The sequence below is a fragment of the Scyliorhinus canicula genome, chromosome 13, assembly GCF_902713615.1.
Source record: "Scyliorhinus canicula chromosome 13, sScyCan1.1, whole genome shotgun sequence".
NCBI classification, from domain to species: Eukaryota; Metazoa; Chordata; class Chondrichthyes; order Carcharhiniformes; family Scyliorhinidae; genus Scyliorhinus; species Scyliorhinus canicula.
Genome location: NC_052158.1, coordinates 118,360,095 through 118,380,183, shown reverse-complemented (window position 1 = coordinate 118,380,183; position 20,089 = coordinate 118,360,095).

Sequence of the window (20,089 nt, the reverse complement as noted above, 5' to 3'; positions counted from 1 at the left end):
CAGCAGTTCAAGAAGGTTCGGCTCTCTACCAAATGCTGGCCTTGCCAGCGATTTTCACATCCTGTAAACAAATAAAAAAAGCTGGGCACAAGGTAAGAACAATAGGAAACATGGCGGAAGGTAGTGCCTCATAGGAACTACCTTGTACTGCATGATGCAGCAGGTCACTGAGAGGCATGTGGGGGTCACAGTATTTCACCTCTGTGTGCAACAATCCCAAATGCTGAGCTTTATTGCCAGTTAATTTCATTCTAAAATGGGCTGCAGTTTATGAGCAAATGGAATTGAGGCAATAAATATTTGTAATCTGCAGTACTAAATAAGTCAATATGATAAGATTTAAAGATATGTTTAAAGAAAACAAAGAATTACAAAGATTGAAAGAATTTTCAATCATTACATGGATAATGATTGAAAATAAAAAATGCTACCTGCTCTAGAACATAGAACATAGAACACTACAGCGCAGTACGGGCCCTTCGGCCCTCGATGTTGCGCCGACCTGTGAAACCATCTGAAGCCTATCTGACCTCTTATTTTTGTGGGTAAAACAGGAGCTCATTAACCCTTTCCAAACCAGCATCGTACAGACTGCCTGGTCTCATCATGTAAGAAATTATAATAACTTTAAATCTCCTGAATATATGTTTACTGAATTAGGTATATTTTTATTGAAGAAATTAATGTTTTTCAACTCAGTGGCCTGCAATGTTTAATAATAGTAATGATGAGAATTGAGCAATAAATCAGACACCAGCTATCAGTGACAACACATACACAGTTAAACATGGAAATCAGGAGATTGCAGTCTGACTTGCCCAGTTCCTTCTCAGGTTTAGTACCCTGGTAAGAGATTTAACATTTAAACACTTGTTGGTTGCACTGACCCGTAGTTATTTACTCAACATGCAGGAAAGCAATTGGCTTGTCCATGTGTAAATGAATTTTTAATAGCAGATTTTAAGCCTTTATTACTTCCAAACAATCTCTTGGGCCCTAAACATTTGCTTTTACAAGTGTAGAGGCTAATTCCTTCAGATTTTAAGGTTCTCTTTGGAGGTATAAAAATTCAATAGAAAATAAACTCTTTCTGTGCATGATTTTACATTAAATTCAATCTTCCAATGTACACTTTATGTTTTAGTGTCTCCAGGAGCTGGGGAGGGTTCCGACAGTGGGGGTTGAGGGGAGACTGCAGGCAGGCAGTGGAAAATTTTAAGTGGTGCAAGTGAAATCTGGAAGTTTGGCTTCCCCTGCATAAGGTGGAATTTTAACTTGATTTCCAGTTGGGACACGGAATCAAATCCCAGCCCATGAGAGTCTAATCGCTGATCCTGGAGTTGGGAGAGATTTGAACCAAGGGATCGGGGGTTCTGAGCTCAGGCTGGGGAAGTGGAAGATCAGGGGCGGAATTCTCCGACCCCCCGCCAGGTCGGGGAATCGCCCGGGGCTGGCGTAAATCCCGCCCCTGCCGTGGCCGGAATTCTCCGCCACACAGGAATCGGCGGGAGCGGGAATCACACCCCGCCGGTCGGCGGGCCCCCCGCGCCGATCGGCGTGCCCCCCTCGGCGATTCTCTGGCCTGCAATGGGCCTAAGTCCCGCCTCTCCCGCCGTCGTGGTTTAAACCACCTCCGTGCCGGCGGGATTGGCTGTGCAAATGGGCCCCCAGAGTCCCGGGGGGGGGGCGCGGGGCAATCGGACCCCGGGGGGTGCCCTCACAGTGGCCTGGCCCGCGATTGGGGCCCACGATCGGCGGGCGGGCCAGTGCCATGGGGGCACTCTTTTTCTTCCGCCGCCGCCATGGCCTCCACCATGGCGGAAGCGGAAGAGACCCCCTCCACCTCGCATGCGCCGGTGGTGACGTCAGTAGCCACTGACGCTTCGGCGCATGTGCAAACTCACGCCGACCGGCGAAGGCCTTTCGGCCAACCCCGACGCCGATCGGCGTAGCGCCAAAGGCCTTTGTCGCCAGTCGGCGAAGCGGGAGCCACTCCACCGCGGGCCTAGCCCCTAAAGGTGCGGACAATTCCGCACCTTTGGGGAGGCCCGACGCCGGAGTGGTTGGCGCCACTCCGCTACGCCGGGTCCCCCGCCCTCACCGGGTCGGGGAGAATTTCGCCCCAGAGGTCTGAGTGATCAGAGATTTAGGGGCATGTTCCAATCTGGCATTGCAGTTGCTTGCTCTGTTCACACAGATCCCTGTAGAGGGGACTGCACTGAAATGAATCTCACATTGCCGTAGATGCCACGTGTTATGATGCTCACGAAGGCCATTGGGAATCATCGATAAAGATCACCCCATGGGGTTCATAGATTACGAGTTCCCTTATAAAGCGGGTGGAGGCTCTCCAAATAGGAATGATTCAGCGGGAGTTTAAAATCTCCAGCGCAGACCCAGATCGGCATTCCCAATCGGCGCTTTTCGTTATTCAAATAAACTCAAGTTTATATGAAGCCTGGCCTTGGTGAAGAGGAGTGAAACTGAGATTCCCGAGCAGAATGAAAAAAACACTCTCCGGTAAGCAACGCAAAATGACTTTTTCCGGTAAACTCAAGCCTTACAATATTAAGGGAGAAGACTGGGCCCAATGTGCAGAGAGTACACGTTATTTCTTTCAGGCTAATAACACTGTAGGAGAAAAGAAGCCAGAACATAATCCCCCTGACAGCTTGCAGGACCCCAATGTTCAGAATAATCAAAAGCCAAACCTATCCAGAGGCCCCTCACTCAAAACCTTTGACCAACTCGTAGACCGAGTGTGAACAGGGGCTGTTTAGCACTGGGCTAATTCGCTGGCTTTGAAAGCAGACCAAGGCAGGCCAGCAGCATGGTTCAATTCCCGTACCAGCCTCCCCGAACAGGCGCCGGAATGTGGCAACTAGGGGCTTTTCACAGTAACTTCATTTGAAGCCTTCTTGTGACAATAAGCGATTTTCATTTCATTTCATTTCAACTCACTGTGACCCGAAGCCATCAATCGTCCTCCAAAGATACTATTTTAATACGGCAGGGAGGACCCCAGGGGAACCCGTCACTGGCAGAATGCTGCGATTATTGGCCCATTCCTGACCGAGATGCTACGTGATAACTTGGTGTGTGCAATAAATAATGGCACCACTCAAAAGAAGTTACTGGTGGAGCCTAATCTAGACTTAAAAAAGGCCATTGCGAAAGCCCTGGCCCTAGAATACGCAGAGAAATGGGTTCAAGTACTACAAGGGGCACTGGCCAGTGGTGTCCTCAGGTTGTGGGAAGGGGCCTCGCACAAGAAAGTCCATACCTTAGATGAAGGCACCGACCGGAGTCACCGATTGCCTAACCAAAGCTCCGCAGGGTCTCCCAGACAGTTGAGGAAACCACGTGACAATGCCAAGTGTACCAGAGAAACCACTCCAGAGGAATACAAATGTGAGCTAATGGACTAGAGTCATAGAATCCCTACAGTGCACAAGGAGGCTATTCGGCCCATTGAGTCTGCACCAACCCTCTGAAAGAGCCCCCTACCTAGGCCCGAACCCCCACCCTATCCCCATAATCCCACCTAGGCAATTTAACATAGATAATCCACCTAACCTGCAGATTTTTGGATTGTGGGAGGAAACCCACACGGACACAGCAAGAATGTGTACACTCCACACAGACTGTCGCCCAAGGTCGGAATCGAATCCGGGTCTCTGGCACAGTGAGGCTGCAGTGCTAACCACTGTGCCACCTGTAAGCGGCACTGTAAGCACTGCAGAATGGCACAACCAGACTGGGCAATGCACCTGTTACCCAGGCAAGAAGCCACGGTCAGCACAGTCTGGTGCCATGCAAGTATGCCCACTTCCAGACCGCGAGACAATGCACTTAAAATATATCATTACAACAAAGGTTGCCCCAATAATGATGAGACTACTCATGAATGGTCATCCGTTAGAAATGGAGGCAGACACAGGGACGGCTGTCCCTGCCATTGGAGAACAGATATGTTTAATCGTTTCCAGACTAACATCCTGGATGGGATTCTCTTGTCGCCAACGCCAAAATTGCATTCGGCGATCGGCCAGAGAATCCCCATTCGTGACAAAATGGGGCGCCGCTTTTGTGATTCTTCACCCCTCCAAAGCGGTGTCCTCGGAAGGGCTGGGGGTACTGTGCGGAGTGTCCGGGGCTTGCGAGCCGGCCAAAGGGGGCACTATTTCACAGGCTGGTACGCGAGCGGCGGGCGCCATGTTGCATTGCGTGGATGCTGTAGGCTGCCGTATGCGCGTCCAGGGACCCGGTAATTCTCTGGGCCGTATTGGCAGCTAGAGCTGGGTGCTCTATGCTGCCGGCATGCTAGCCGCCAACCAAACGGACGATTGGTGGCCGTTTTGTGCCGCATTTTCGGGCATAAAACGCCACTGTTCCTACACCGGTGTGAGGGCATAGCCTCACAATCAGAGAATCCAGCCTCCTATCTTTGAGTTTAGATGCACCACTGGATTAGCCACCTACACAGGGAAACGTTTACAGATTGTGGGAACCACGACAACCGTAGGACCTACCGACAACTGTCAACCTGGCTACCACTCATTGTCGAGCAAGGACAGGGACCTAGTCTTATGGGTAGAGGTTGGCTCCAACGAATCCTTCAGGATTGGCTGGAAATGATCAGATTGGGCATTGGAGGGCTTTATGAAATCATCAGTAAATACCCTGAAGGGGGGGCTTGATAAAATAAAAAGAGTCAGAGCCAGAATCTGTGTTTACTCGATGCCATGGCAAAATACTTCAGGTTTCATACGTGCTGCTAGAGAAAGTGAAGAATGAGCTTGGAGGGTTTAGAGATAATAAACTCGGGCGATTCACAGAGTGGGCCACACCCATTATTTCCGTCCTCAAACCCAATAAATCAGTCCGCCTGTGTGTGGATTATAAACTCACAGTCAACCGGGTCTCAAAATTCGACACATACTCCATGCCACGTATAGAGGACTTGCACGCCAAACTAGCAGGTGGCTACACTTTCACAAAACTAGACTTGAGCACTGCCTACCTCCAGCTTGAACTGGACAACACGTTCCGTAAATACATGATTAACACCCATAAGAGCCTGTACGAGTATACTCGCCTACCCTTTGGAGTCTCGTCAGCATGCGTCATATTTCAGAGAGTCATGGAGAATATATCCAGTGGTTACCCAAGGTGGCAGTGTCCCTGGATGACGTACTGATTACAGGGATGACATAACAGAAGCACCGAACAAACCTAAATGAGATCCTGTGGCGATTTTCAAAAGCACGGGTACATCTCAAAAGAGGAAGCGTGTTTTCCAGGTGAGTGAAGTGACCTATTTAGGATATCGGGTAGACAAAAAAGGCAAACACCCATGGATGACAAAGTCAAAGCCATCAGGGAAGAACCTAACTCACAAAATGTCACAGATTTGAAATATTTCCTGGGACTATTCAATTATTATGGGAAGTTCAACCTGAACTTGGCATCTTTGCTGGCGCCATGCCACCTACTATTGAAGAAATACCAGAATTGGTCTTGGGAGGAGCCACAAAAAGAGGCCTCTGATAGGGTAAAATGGTAGCTACTATCGTCTAATTTACTGGCTTATTATTTTGTTTTATTTTTCCAATTAAGGGACAATGTGGCATGGCCAATCCACCTACTTGGATTGTGGGGGTGAAATCCATGCAGATTACTGGCTCGTTATGATCCCAAGAAGGAGCTCATAATGAAGTGCGATGCTGCTCCTTACGGAGTCGGGGTGGTACTCTCGCATCATTGGAAAGACAGCACAGAAGGACCTATTTGCCCTCGTGTCTTGGACTCTTTCTGATGCAGAGCAATGCTACTTGAGAAGTAAAGCTTGGCAGTCATATTTAGCAAAAAATAAAATTCCCTCATATGTCTATGGCAGGTATTTTGTGATAATAACAGACCACAAGCCTTTATTGGGCCTTTTTAAAGAAAATAGGGCAATCCCCCATATTGCCTCTGCCCGGATACAGCATTGGCCCTTGTCATTGACAGTCTGCAACTATTCCTTAGAGCATTGCCCTGGATCATGATGACTTGAGTCGTCTTCCACTGCCCAGATGACTGGCTCCTTTAGAAGAGATCACGGTGACCTTGAATGTCTTAGAAACTCTACCAGTATTGGGCTGCACGGTGGCGCAGTGGTTAGCACTGCTGCCTCACGGTGGCGAGGACCCGGGTTCGATCCCGGCCCCGGGTCACTGTCTGTGCAAAGTTTGCTCATTTTCCCCATGTCTGCATGGGTCTTACCCCACAACCCAAAGACGTGCAGTTAGGTGGATTGGGCACACTAAATTGCCCCTTAATTGGGAAAAAAGACTTGGGCAATTTAAATTTAAAAAGAACTCTACCAGTATCGGCGAAGCAAATCAAGGCTCTAAGGGACCCAATGTGTTATCAAAACAAAAACCGTGATCCTGAACGGTGGGTTCCGAGGACAACTCTCTGATGACATGAAGCCATGTCTCACTAAGCGAGAAGTTAGTGTCGAGGATAGTATAATCCTGTGGAGATCCTGGGTGCTTGTGCCCCGCCCAGAGCAGGGTCCAATTTTAATGGAGCCACACAACAGCCATCCCGGGGATTCTAAATTGAAAATTATTGCCAGGAGCTATGTGTGGTGGCCTGGGCTCAACACGGACATCACAAACATGGTAGAACAATGCAACTTATGCCAGGAAAACCAGAAACCCCTGTCCGGTCTCCCTACATCCATGGGAGTGACCAGACAGGCCATGGTGGGGGTGCATGTAGACGTCACTCGGCCTTTCTTTAGTTCTATATTACTAATCTCGATGGATGCACATTCCAAACCCCCTTTTCACTCCTGACATTTGCCTTCTCCTCTTCAAGGTGCTGTTGCAGATTCATCAAAAGTTGCTTTGATGGGCTATTTATAAAACACACGTTTCAAGCTGACAGTTAATAAGATTCAAAAAATAGGCACAGTGACAAAAATAGCTCCAACTCTGTGCCAAATCCATTGGGCAGGTGAATCCATCCTCTGCCCGCCCAATTAATGTTGTACTCAAGTATTTACTCCATGGTATTCTGTGGTTGTCCATTGTGTAGTCCTCTATTAATTAGGCCAAGCAGTTTTTTTTAAAAAAGGGTATCCATTTAATAATTAATAACACATTCAGCTTATGTTGTGCAAAATATAATGACTCAATTCAAGAAATGAAATGTCTCAGGCAAGGTTACTGCTGGAACAAACTGCAATGCTCTACTCATCTTCCTGCCTCGATATTTGAAATGAAATTAATACATATAAGCAGGGATGATTTACAATGGCTGGTGTTGTTGCTCTCGACAGTGAAATTTACAGTGAATGTCAAATGTGCTAAAGGTTAGATGAAAGCTAATAGCTGCTCAGAACGAACGTCCTTACACCCTGGAGCTTGCAGGGTCCCAAAAGGTAGGCCACAAATTGCAAGTGAGCTAACTTTTGCAAAAATGCATTAAAGAAAGTTATGCCAATTTAAGGAATTTCTGGAAGAAGGGAGATGTTTAGTTAAATCCATTACTGCCATTGATTCTTGCATCATTTGCTCATCACAATCATTTCAAACTGACAGATTTTTTAGGACTTCTTTGCCCATTTGAAGTTATCACAAAAAGGAAGGTCTAACATCGAGGGGAAATATACCATAAATGGCAAAACTCTTAGGAATATAGACAATCACAGAGATCTGGGCGTGCATGTCCACAGATCTTTGAAGGTGGCAACACAAGTGGACAACTTAGTCAAGGAAGCATACGGAATGCTTGCCTTCATTGAGACGGGGCATCGAGTATAAAAACTGGCAAGTCATGCTACAGATATACAGAACCTTGATAAGGCAGCACTTGGAATATTGCGCACAATTCTGGTTGTCACACTACCAGAAGGATGTGGAGGCTTTGGAGAGGCTGCAGAGGAGGTTAAACCATGATGTTGCCTGTTCTGGAGGGTGTTAGCTATGTGGAGAGGCTGAATAGGCTCAGACTGTTTTCATTAGAAAGACTGAGGTTGAGGGGTGACCTGATAGAGGTCTACAAGATTATGAGGGACATGGATAGAGTGGATGGGCAGGCACTCTTTCCCAGGGTGGAGGGGCCAATCACTAGGGGGCATAGGTTTAAGGTCCATGGGGCAAAGTTTAGAGGAAATGTGTGAGGCACTTTTTTACGCAGAGGGTGGTGAGTGCCTGGAACGCGTTGCCAGGGGAGTTTGTGGAAGCAGATACATTAATTGTGTTCAAAAGGCATCTTGACAAACACATGGATAGGATGGGCATAGAGGGATATGGCACAAGGAAGTGCTGAGGGTTATGGCCAAGGTTGGTATCATGACCGGTACGGGCTTGGAGGGCCGAAGGGCCTGTTCCTGTGCCGTATTGTTCTTTGTTCTTTGAAGAGATGATATTTTAGATCTTTGGTCAGGGAGCGAGCCCTTCTCGCCACCTCCCCCACAATTGCTATCCAATAATAAAAATAATCTTTATTAGTGTCACAAGTAGGCTTACGTTAACACTGCAATGAAGTTAAGGTTAAGGGGGAGTTGTTGGGTTACGGGTATAGGGTGGATATGTGAGTTTGAGTAGGGTGATCATTGCTCAGCACAACATCGAGGGCCGAAGGGCCTGTTCTGTGCTGTACTGTTCTAAATTCTAAGTTACTGTTAAAATTCCCTAATCACCACACGCCGGCGCCTGTTCGGGTACACCGAGGGAGAATTCAGAATGTCCAATTCACCTAATAAGCACGTCTTTCAGGACTTGTGGGAGGAAACTGGAGCGCCCGGAGGAAACCCATGCAGACACGGGGAGAACGTGCAGACTCTGCACAGACGGTGACCCAAGTCGGGAATTGAACCCGGATCCCTGCTGCCGTGAAGCAACAGTGCCAACCACTGTGCTACTGTGCTGCCCAACCCAGCTTAAATTGAATAACTTGTTGATACTAATGGTATGACCTACACCCCCGACTCCATCTGAACAAAAAGTCTGTCAGTGTGATGAATGTAGGAATATCAGATATATTGTATGATATGTATTTAGTGCAGTAAGGGATAAAAGGCTGGACTAGTGTATGGTTTGAAAGACAACTTGGTTTTCTTGGAGCCAGAGGAGCAATTAAAGCATTGTAAATGTTTGGGCTAATAGAGTTTTATTTTATATTAAGAGGGTTCCCTAGGGAGTTAATAATTAGAGACATTGTGTACAGCTTAGTAAAATAATCTAGTTAATGTGAGGAGCCAGGGGTTGAAGTAGTCAGCTGTTGAGGTTTTCAGGGTTAGTTTTTGGCTGGAAGGTGAGCTGAGAAGGATTCTAAATAAATACAGCCAGAGATTCTGCAATATTCTGACAGGGTGTCAAGTCTTTTTCTTTAAAGCAGTCTCAAAAGATTCTCAAAGTCGAGTATCCAGGACATCTCTATACAGCAAGTATTCCTGAGTGCTAACTGGATTTAAAAGTGGATTTGGACCCGAGATGGTTTTGTTGTTTGAGTGGAATTAAAGATAGCTGATAAAGGTTATTGTGTCATTGGATTAATGAGCATTATTTCAGGGGTAATTGTAAGCTATTTTATTGTGTGATATTAAGATATTTTAATACTGTGTTAGTAATAAAGTTTGTTTTAATATCCCCATTTTGCATGAAATCACTCCTGGAGTGAGGTAGCCTTTTCTCAGTCTTACAAAATTAAAATTAAATATTGGGGTTTGTGTCCTAGCCACAGTTGGGATCTGCTTCCGGATGGTAGCAGTCAACACCATACCAACTGGAAACCTGGCTGCCCCACAACAATGGTGCACAGGTGGTGGGGGCTCAGCATTAATTGGGGCAGGTTGGCACTACTCCCCCCCCCCCCATCTCTAGGAGAATGTCCCATTCTAGATAGCTGCCAGTCACAACAGAATCAGTACAGCACAGAACTCTGTTCTCTCTCTCCGTGCAGATGCTGCCAGACCTGCAGAGTTTTTCCAGCATTATTTGTTTGTTTCCGATTCCAGCGTCCACAGCATTTTGCTGATTGCCCAGCAGCTGTGTAGTCCCAGCAGTGCTAGAATTGAATAGTGAACTGTGGGGGTGGGATAAAGGGTGGGAATGGTCATGAGGGATTTCCCCCAATAGGCATAGGCGACCCCCCTCACCGAGAGCCGTTCTGGAAGAGTGCAGGCCGTGCAGTGAAAGCTGCCAGGCTGCTTTGCATGCCTCTGTAAACCCCCCCCCCCCATCCACCCCACCGCTCAGCCACAAGTAAAATTGCAGAGGAGGAGTGAGGCCTTTAAGGGGATCAGTAGGTCCAAGGGTGTCTGATGCATTGCCTGCCCAATGTAATATGGGAGACAGATCGGGGATGGGCAGAAAGGTAGCAGACAGGCTGGCCAAATATGGAAGAAAATTACATTTCAAAATTTACTTTAGTGATTCTAGAAACCCCTATTTCTCACCGTCCTGCCTTCCTGTGTCCATCTTCCATATGCGGGATTTCCAGGTGAATGAGGGGCTGGGCAATACATCACAAGGTGTGTTACAAGATGCAAGCAGTCAGAAATATGCAAACCTGAATCCAGCTCCCATACAGGGGAAGATTCCATTAGCTCCTCTGTTGGACAGAGAGGAAGAACAGTTTGTTATTTTGTATATGGGCCCCTGTCTCTCAATTACTTGCTCTCCAAACATACTTGCTACTGCCATCTTCCCACGTGGCAGTCAAGACAGACTGTATTGCCTTACAGCTGCAAAACTCCCTATTTAAAAAAAAATTAATTTAGAGTACCCAATTGTTTTTTTTTCAATTAAGGGGCAATTTAGCGTGGCCAGTCCACCTACTCTGCACATCTTTTGGGTTGTGGGAGTGAGACCCATGTAGACATGGGGAGAATGTGCAAACATGGAGAGTGACCCAGGGCCGGTATTCGAACCCGGTCCTTGGCATTGTGAGGCAATAGTGTTAACCACTGCGCCACAGTGCCACCAAGACTCCCTATTTCTATCAGCCTTTATCTACCATCTTCAGGTTTCACCTAACTACTGCCGAAAACCGAGGGCTGAATTCTCAGTTTTTGGGACTAAGTCCCCAATCCATCGGGAAAACTGTAGTCTTTTACGCCAGGGGACTAGCAGGCAGCTGTCGTAGAGCTCGCAGATCGAGCTGCCGATACGGCCCCCTGCACATCTGGTTCAGAGGTCACGCATGTGCACGGCGGCGGCCTCCAGCGCCCGCGCTGTGCTCTATGGCGGTCTCAGCCCACGGACCTGGACCGGCAAAGTAGTACCCCGCATTGTCCGCTCGCGCGCCCCAGACCGCCCGCACACATTGCCCCCAGCTCCGAATGAAGCCCCTCCTGTCCGCTGATCGGCCCTCCCCGACTGTGGCGGCCCCGGACTGAGTCCGCAACCGCCATGCGAGGATCACGGACGCTGGGACCATGAGAGGTCCACCCTGTCGGGAATTCGGCTGGTTGGGGATGGAGCACTGCGGGGCGTGCCACAGGCAATGGCCACAGGCAATGGATTCTCAGCGCGACGTACTCCCCGAGTACTCCGATTTTCAGGGGGCGGAGAATTGAAGAACCGCCACCGCTCCCGATTTCATGCGCCAAAATGGCCCCATTGCCAAACGCGATTTTGGCGTCAGGGTGCCGAGAACCCGGCCCCTGGTGTTGTCATTTAAGCATCATTTGTTGAAATCGCTTGTCTGCTTACCAACTTTTCAATCTCAATACAAACTACTGGCCATGGGTCTGAGACTAAATATTGTTGTGCCAAGGGCTAGGTCACACCACAGGTTTGGACTTCACTGATCTAATAAGGTTTGTCAAAGGCTGGTGGAGCAATGAGAGGTATCACTAGCTGTAAAAATAATTTCCTCCAAAATGTTCATATTGGGTGAGGTAAAGCAGAAAGATAGCAAGACTGTTCCTTTCAAGGCAGAGTGACAAGAAACCCACGATATTCCACCATCTCCTAACTTGGTGAAATTATTTTGCCCTCAGTGCAACATTTTGGTGGTTTGACACCACCAATGCCGTAGCCACAAAAGGATTGCGCAATACAGCTGTTTGTGGGCTGGCGAAATACCCCACCAGGAATTCCTGCCTCCGCAAAAACAGAAAATTGGCAGAAAACTTGAGCAGCTCCCAATGGCGAAACCATTCGCAAAGGGTCAAGGCTCTGAACATCCCACCTACCCGTGGATGGGCGGCACGGTAGCACAAGTGGCTAGCACTGTGGCTTCACAGCGCCGGGGTCCCAGGTTCGATTCCCCGCTGGTTCACTGTCTGTGCGGAGTCTGCACGTTCTCCCCATATCTGCGTGTGTTTCCTCTGGGTGCTCCGGTTTCCTCCCACAGTCCAAAGATGTGCGGGTTAGCTGGATTGACCGTGATAAATTGCCCTAGTGACCAGAAAGGTTAGGAGAGGTTATTGGGTTACGGGGATAGGATGGAAGTGAGGGCATAAGTGGGTCGGTGCAGACTCGATGGGCCGAATGGCCTCCTTCTGCACTGTATGTTCTATGTTCTAACTGTACCTGCCACAGGCACATGGATTGTACCTCAGATTAACCTGAATTGGGATTATGGATTTATTGTTACCCCATTTGATTTACTGAAGGGCATTTTCTCTGTATCATTTTTATCACAACATTTCCATTTGTTTTAAAAGGCTCAGAATAGGGCAGCGGAGAAGAAGGCCGTTGACCTATTTCTGTGTTGGCTCTTTGGTAGCGTTATTCAACTGGTCTCTCTCTCCTGCTCTTTTCCTCCAGCCATGTAAATGTTTTATCTTCAAGAATTTATCTAATTTCCTTTTTAAAGTTACTGCTGAATCTGTTCCCACTCGTCTTGCAGGCAGTCCCGATCACAAACTCACTGTGTAAAAAATAAAAGTTTCCTTGCGTTGCCTTTGCTTCACTTGTCAATCACCTTGAACTTATGCTCTCTGCTTATGGACCTTTCCATTATCTACGCTGTCAAAACCATTCATGAACTTGAGCATCTTTATCAAAACTCCTGTTAACCCGTTTTGATGTAAAGACAACAATATCAATGTTATCAACCTCTTCATTTAATTAAGTCCCTCTTCCTTGCAGAAAATCTTTACTGCACCCGCCAAAGGCCTCGACATCCTTCCACGACCGTGATTTCCAGAATTGAACACAATTCTTCAGCGAAGTATAAATGTTTAGTACAACCTCCTTGTTTTGGTACTCAATCTATCCAGCTAATAATCCCAAAAATCCTATATGGTTTTTAACGGCCTTCTAAACTGGTCCTACCACCTTGAAAGATCTGTGTATCTACACCCCTTTATCTCTGCAGCACATCGCTCCTGGAATGTGAGTCAGCTGCTTGCTCCAACAGAGCTGCTATGTTGGAGACACAACTACCATGGCCACGAAAGTGCCACAAACCTTGCCATGATTTTAGTTTCCTTATTCTTGTCTCCAGGGAAGCATCTTGTTTGCATCTGCTTGGTGCTCCCGCATTCAATCTTGAGGTTTCGTATTGCCCAGTGATGCAGCCAAAAGCTGACTTTTTAAGTGTTTCTAGTGTGAGGAAAATGAAAGTCGTTTTAAGGGATTTATATTTGCATTGGTAAACATTAGAAATAAAGTAATGTTTTAAGTGGGTTTAATTTAATGTTTCTTTATAATTCTGAGAGAAGATTTTAAAACGTGTTATTGAGCGTGGAGGTGGCATACAGACCCACCGTGCGGTCTCAAGACAGTGGTCATGTGACAAGGCACTCAGATATAAGTGGGGGCACATCCGGTGATCGGGGGTGGGTAGTTATAAGTCGTACAAGAGGACAGACGTGCTTCGGGGTAGTTCCAGGGGAGTACAAAGAAATTCCATGATAACTTGCTCTGTAACAAATCGTTATCTTACCACGTGTGATTTAATAAAAATCCTGGGGCGCGATTCTCCGCAAAGGCGGCGAGTCGTAAAGGCTGCCATGAAACTGGCCGTGTTTCATGGCAGCCTCCGCGCCCCCTCCCGGGACCCGATTCTCCCCTCCCGGGCGGGGCTAGCAGCGGGGCCCCGTGAAGCACGGCATCGCGGGCTTAGCGACCGTTGCTAAGTCCGCGCACCAAGCGTCACGCTGGCTGACGCGCACGATGACGTCAGCCGCGCATGCGTGGGTTGGACGGCTTCAACCCGCGCATGCGCGGATGGCGTCATCACGCAGACGCGTCAAACCCACGCATGCGCGGGCCATCATGCCCCTCAGCCGCCCCGCGGACTGATCCTGCGGGGCGGCGGAAGAACAAATAGTGCGCGGGTATCGGACCCGCTGCCCGCGATCGGTGCCCACCGATCGCAGGCCCATGCCACCCTTGGCACGGCCGTGGTGCAGCCGTGCCAATCGGTGCCATGGTTGTCCGGGACGGGCACTTTGCGGCCGTTTTCACGAACGCTGAAAGCAGGTGTGATCGCGGCCGTGAAAACGGCCGTAAACTCCGCGGTATTCGGCCCATCGGCCTGCGGAGAATCGCTGTTCGCCGTAAAAAACGGCGAGCGGCGATTCGTGTCGGGGGCGGCCGGAGGAGGGCGGAGAATAGAGGGAGGCCGTGAAAATTGTCGGGAAGGCCCTCCCGCTATTCTCCGACCCGTCGTGGCCAGCGGAGAATCGCGCCCCTGATTTTCGACAAGTCACAAGTCGTTTGATAGATTCCTTGCTAGACATCGAACACCGAACACAACACGTGTTAATCCTAAATCCTGTGTGTAATTGTTAAGCTAAGGGGGAGTAAAGGAGTATTGTAATACGATCTAATTGTTTCATGTTTAATAATGTTGTTTTTCTTGTCAAATTAGTGGTTTCATGACTCTATTGCTCCACGTTTTATAAAAAAATAAATAAAAGTTATGGTCTTTTGAGCCAGGGTTCCATTCTGGAATTGTTCGGTCCAATTATAACATCAACTGGGATCATAACAATTGCTATGTTATTGTCCTAATGGAAATAGTTATTTTGTGTAATATTTTAGTGCCAACCATCACAAAGTCACATTATTCTGTTACTGGTTACAATGTTTTACCATAGCCACTGCTATTTCAGTCTCTTATAAAGAAAGGCACATATTAATGTCCAACAATAAGTTTACTCATTGTAATACAATTATCTACTAACACTAGCAGAGTGATGCCACAGTGCTGTTGATAGAATTTTGTAGGTCACCAAAAATGTGAGTAACAGTCTGCAGGCATCAATCACTATTTTGTACACGATGAACAGAACAAACCCCTTTGTACACTAACTGATCCCATTAGTAATATAAGGCAGATACATTTCTGGAGGCAAAATTAGGTCATTGTGTCAATAATTTTATAAACCGTCCATTGCTGCAAACTGAGAACAAAACACAGTAAATTCCTGTTTCAACAGTGTACAACACAATCATCCACTCTGAGCCTCTAAAGTCAACGCACCCGCTCCTATCTGCTTAAATGCCTTAAGACCCACATGCTGGAAGTCCATCTCTAACTCCCTCTCAGCTTTAATTTTTCTGATAATTTAGAATACCCAATTAATTTTTTTCCCAATTAAGGGGCAATTTAACGTGGCCAATTCACCCACCCTGCACATCTTTGGGTTGTGGGAGTGAGACCCATGCTGACATGTGAAGAATATTCAAACTCCACACACACAACAACCTGGGTCCTCAGCGCTGTAGGCAGCAGTGCTAACTATGGCACCACCGTGCCGTCCTTTCTTAAAAATAAATTTAGAGTACCCCATTCTTTTTTTCCAATTAAGGGGCAGTTTAGCGTGGCCAATCCACCTACCCTGCACATCTTTGGGTTGTGGGGCTGAGACCCACACAGACACGGGGACAATGTGCAAACTCCACACGGACAGTGACCCGGAGCCAGGATTGAAATTTGGGTCTTCGGTGCTGTGAGGCAGCAGTGCTAACCACTGCGCCACCGTGCTGCCCCCATCTTTTAAAATCCTCCTTAAAACCCACATATTTCACTAAGTTTTCAGTAAAGGCTCCTAATATTCCCCCTGTTCAGGCCTCTCACCTCTCCTTAGAATCATATAATGAGCAAGGACAGAAAAAGACCATTTGACCCATCAAGTTCATGCCAGCTCTCTGCAAGAGCATTGAGCTAATTCCACATTCCTTGTATTTTCCAATAACTCTGTAAATCTTTTGCCTTCAGGTGTGTATTCAATTCCTTTTTGAAAATCACAATTGAATCCAACTCCGCCATCCTTTCAAACTGTCATGGATCATAGCCACAAACTGCCAGATTCCCCCCGCGCCCCCCAAGGACCCGGAGGCTGCCCGCGGAGCCAGGTCCCGCCGGTACGTTCCTGGTGTATTTTACGCCGGCGGACCTGGCCTAAAACAGGCTGCCACTCGGCCCTTCGCAGGCCAGAAAATCTCCGGGGAGGGGGGGGGGGGGGCGCTGCCAACGGCCCCCGACAGGCGCGGCGCGATTCCCGCACCCACCAAATCCCCGGCGCCAGAGGATTCGGCAGCCGGCGGGGGCGGGATTCACCACCCCTTTTCTCCAAGGCACCTTTCGCTCTTTTGACAATCACTTTAAATCTGTGCTCCCTAGTTGTTGAGCCTTCCAGCAATGAGAACAATTTATCTCTATCAATTCCCTCATACGTTTGAACACTGCCACCGAATTGGCACTTAACCTTTCTTACTGCATTCTCAATAATGCCTTCAGGTATTGGATCCGACACTCGAGTTGAGCCTGAACCTGTGGTTTATAAAGATTCAGCATTATTTCCCTGCTTTAACAGCTGGAATTTGGTGCCCCCCAAAAACTGGGTACGCTTGTGGTAATCAGAAAAAACTCAGGCTGCAGGATGGGACATTTGGATTTCCCCTTCAAAAAGAGCCCAAACGAGACTTTCTGTGGTGGCCACGAAGTGAGGGGTCGCACATTTGGTGGCTCCCACTCAAGGCGGATTTTTTTCAGTCTTTTCCCCGCCCGAAGGGCGAAGTATTTGAGTGCAAGAGGTGCAGGAGTGCTTGTGGAAGGTTTTATTCCTCTGGTATGGCTGGTGAATGCATCCATGAACTAGCAGTGGGGCAAGAAGAAAAGAAAAGAGCTGCTGGAACAGGAGAAGCGTCAGCACAGGATGGCAGAAGGCAAGGGAGCTGCCCTGCCCGCCCGCCCAGTGGTCAATGGAGCAGCTAATAGAGTTCTGAAATGGAAAGTTCTGTCAGCTGAGGAAGGTGGCGGGACCGATTAAGTGAGAGATCGCGAGAGTGGAGCAGAGGCTGGAGTCCCAGGGCCGATCGATCCATGACGGGGAGCATGATGAACAGGTACCCTCATTGGTAGTTGGGGTGAGGGTGGTGCAGGAGACCCAAAAGAGGCTGAAGAGAAGGCGGAGGATCTGGAGAATAGCTCCAGAAGACAAAATCTGAGGGTCGTGGGGATGCCCGAAGGCATCAAAGGTGCGGAGGCCTGTGTGGACGTGGCCAAAATGTTGGAGAAGCAGATGGGGAGGGAGCTCTTGACTGGACCCTGGAGGTCGACCGAGGGCACAGGGCGCTGATGAGGCCGGAGGCAAGTGAGCCGCCAAGGGCGATTGGTGGTGCGGTTGCACCATTGTCTGGATAAAGAGAAGATTCTCCGATGGGCGAGACAGACTACGAAGTGCACCTGGGAAGGGAATGAGCTGCGGGTGTACCAATATCTGGGAGCAGAACTGGCGATGAGGAGAGCCGGTTAAAACTGGGTCAAGGCTGCTCTCTTTAAAAAGGGGGCAAGGTTTGGAGTATTGTACCCGGCTTGCCTCTGTGTGACTTTCCAGAAGTGAGAGTATTAATTCGGCACGCCAGAAGAGGCGATGGAATTCATGAGGGATAATGGACTGGGAGGAGAATGAGGATATTGAACTATGGAGGAGTTTGTGCGTGTGTTTGTATTTTGAAAAGCTTTCTCTGTAAAGAGCTTTCGATTGCAGGTTATGTGGAGGGCATGTTTTTCATGGGGGAACATCGAGGGTGAGTACTTTTTGTTGCTCTTTAATAATAATCTTTATTGTCACAAGTAGGTTTACATTAACACTGCAATTAAGTTACTGTGAAAATCCCCCAGTCGCCACATTCCGACGCCTATTCGGGTACACAGAGGCAGGGCCGGTGCTAGGAAGTGCGGGCCCAATTAGAAAAGTGATGGCGGGGCCCTTACTCTACAAAAGTAAAAATTTATGTATGTTTATATTTCGTGTAGTATGCTCGTCTTTAACCAAAAAAAAACATTAAATGCTTGATATACTAAAATTTTGAAACTTACTTACCCGGGCGGAAGGATTTGGCGGCGCAGGGCTGAAGGATTTGTCGACGGTAATGCGGTGCGTTCCCCAAAAGTAAAAACTACCCTATAGTTCGTCTTAGAATACAGAAAAGGCTTCAAACGGTAACTCTGTCGCTGCTGGCGCGGGGCCCCCTTAAGGTGCGGGGCCCAATTTGATGAAATTGGTCAAATAGGCTTAAAACTGGCCCTGCACAGAGGGAGAATTCAGAATGTCCAATTCCCCTAACAGCGTGTCTTTCAGGACTTGTGGGAAGAAACTGGAGCACCCGGAGGAAACCCACGCAGACACAGGGAGAACGTACAGACTCCACACAGTGACCCCAGCCGGGAATCGAACCTGAGACCCTGGCACTATGAAGCAACAGTGCTAACCACTTAGAATATGGATGGGGAGGGGAGGGGAGTTGGAGGTGGCAGGGAAATTGGGGGGCCACCATACTAGCTGGATAGGCTAGTTAACAGGAGTGAAGTTGGGGAGTAGTCAGGAGGAAGGTGCGTGGGGGAATGGGGCTGATGTTTTGTTTGCGGGGGGGGGGGGGGGAGGAAGGGTTGCTGACAAGGGTGTGGTTGACGTGGCGCAGTTGGAACAGGATCGATGACTGTGGACATCCAAGGATAGGCCTGGAGGGCCGCTGGCCCAAAAAGGCTGATCGCCAGGGGAGGAGGGATGGGAGCCCACAACCACACTGGCCATGTGGAATGTGAGGGGCTAAGTGGGCCGGTCAAACGGTCATGTATGTTCGCGCACCTGAGGAGTCTGAAGACGAACAGTCCAAACAGGCGCCGAGTGTGGCGACGTGGCCTTTTTGCAGGAGACGCACTCCCTACCAGGTTGAAGAAAGGATGGGTGGGGCAGGTCTTCCAATCTGGACTGGACATGAAGGCGAGGGGGATATTGGTGTTGGTGAATAAGCGGGTGGCATTCGAGGTGGGGAACGTGGTGGCAGACTGGGGGGAGGGGGGGTTCATGATGGTGTGTGGGAAGCTGGAGGAGATGCCGGAGATCCTGGTAAGCGTTTATGCCCCAAATTGGGATGATGAAGATTTAATGAGGCGGGTGTTAGAACATAGGACATAGAAAAATACAGCACAGAACAGGCCCTTCGGCCCAAGATGTTGTGCCGAACCTTTGTCCTAGATTAATCAGAAATTATCATAGAATTTACAGTGCAGAAGGAGGCCATTTGGCCCATCGAGTCTGCACCGGCTCTTGAAAAGAGCACCCTACCAAAGGTCAACACCTCCACCCTATTCCCATAACCCAGTAACCCCACCCAACACTAAGGGCAATTTTGGACACTAAGGGCAATTTATCATGGCCAATCCACCTAACCTGCACATCTTTGGACTGTGGGAGGAAACCGGAGCACCTGGAGGAAACCCACGCACACACGGGGAGGATGTGGAGACAGTGACCCAAGCCGGAATCGAACCTGGGACCTGGAGCTGTGAAGCAATTGTGCTATCCACAATGCTACCGTGCTGCCTTTAAGAACAAATTAATCTACACTCCATTATTCTACCGTAATCCATGTACCTTTCCAATAGACTTGAAGGTCCCTAATGTTTCTGACTCAACTACTTCCACAGGCAGTGCATTCCATGCCCCACTACTCTCTGGGTAAAGAACCTACCTATGACATCCCCCCTATATCTTCCACCATTCACCTTAAATTTATGTCCCCTTGTAATGGTTTGTTCCACCCGGGGAACAAGTCTCTGACTGTCTACTCTATCTATTCCCCTGATCATCTTATAAACCTCTATCAAGTCGCCCCTC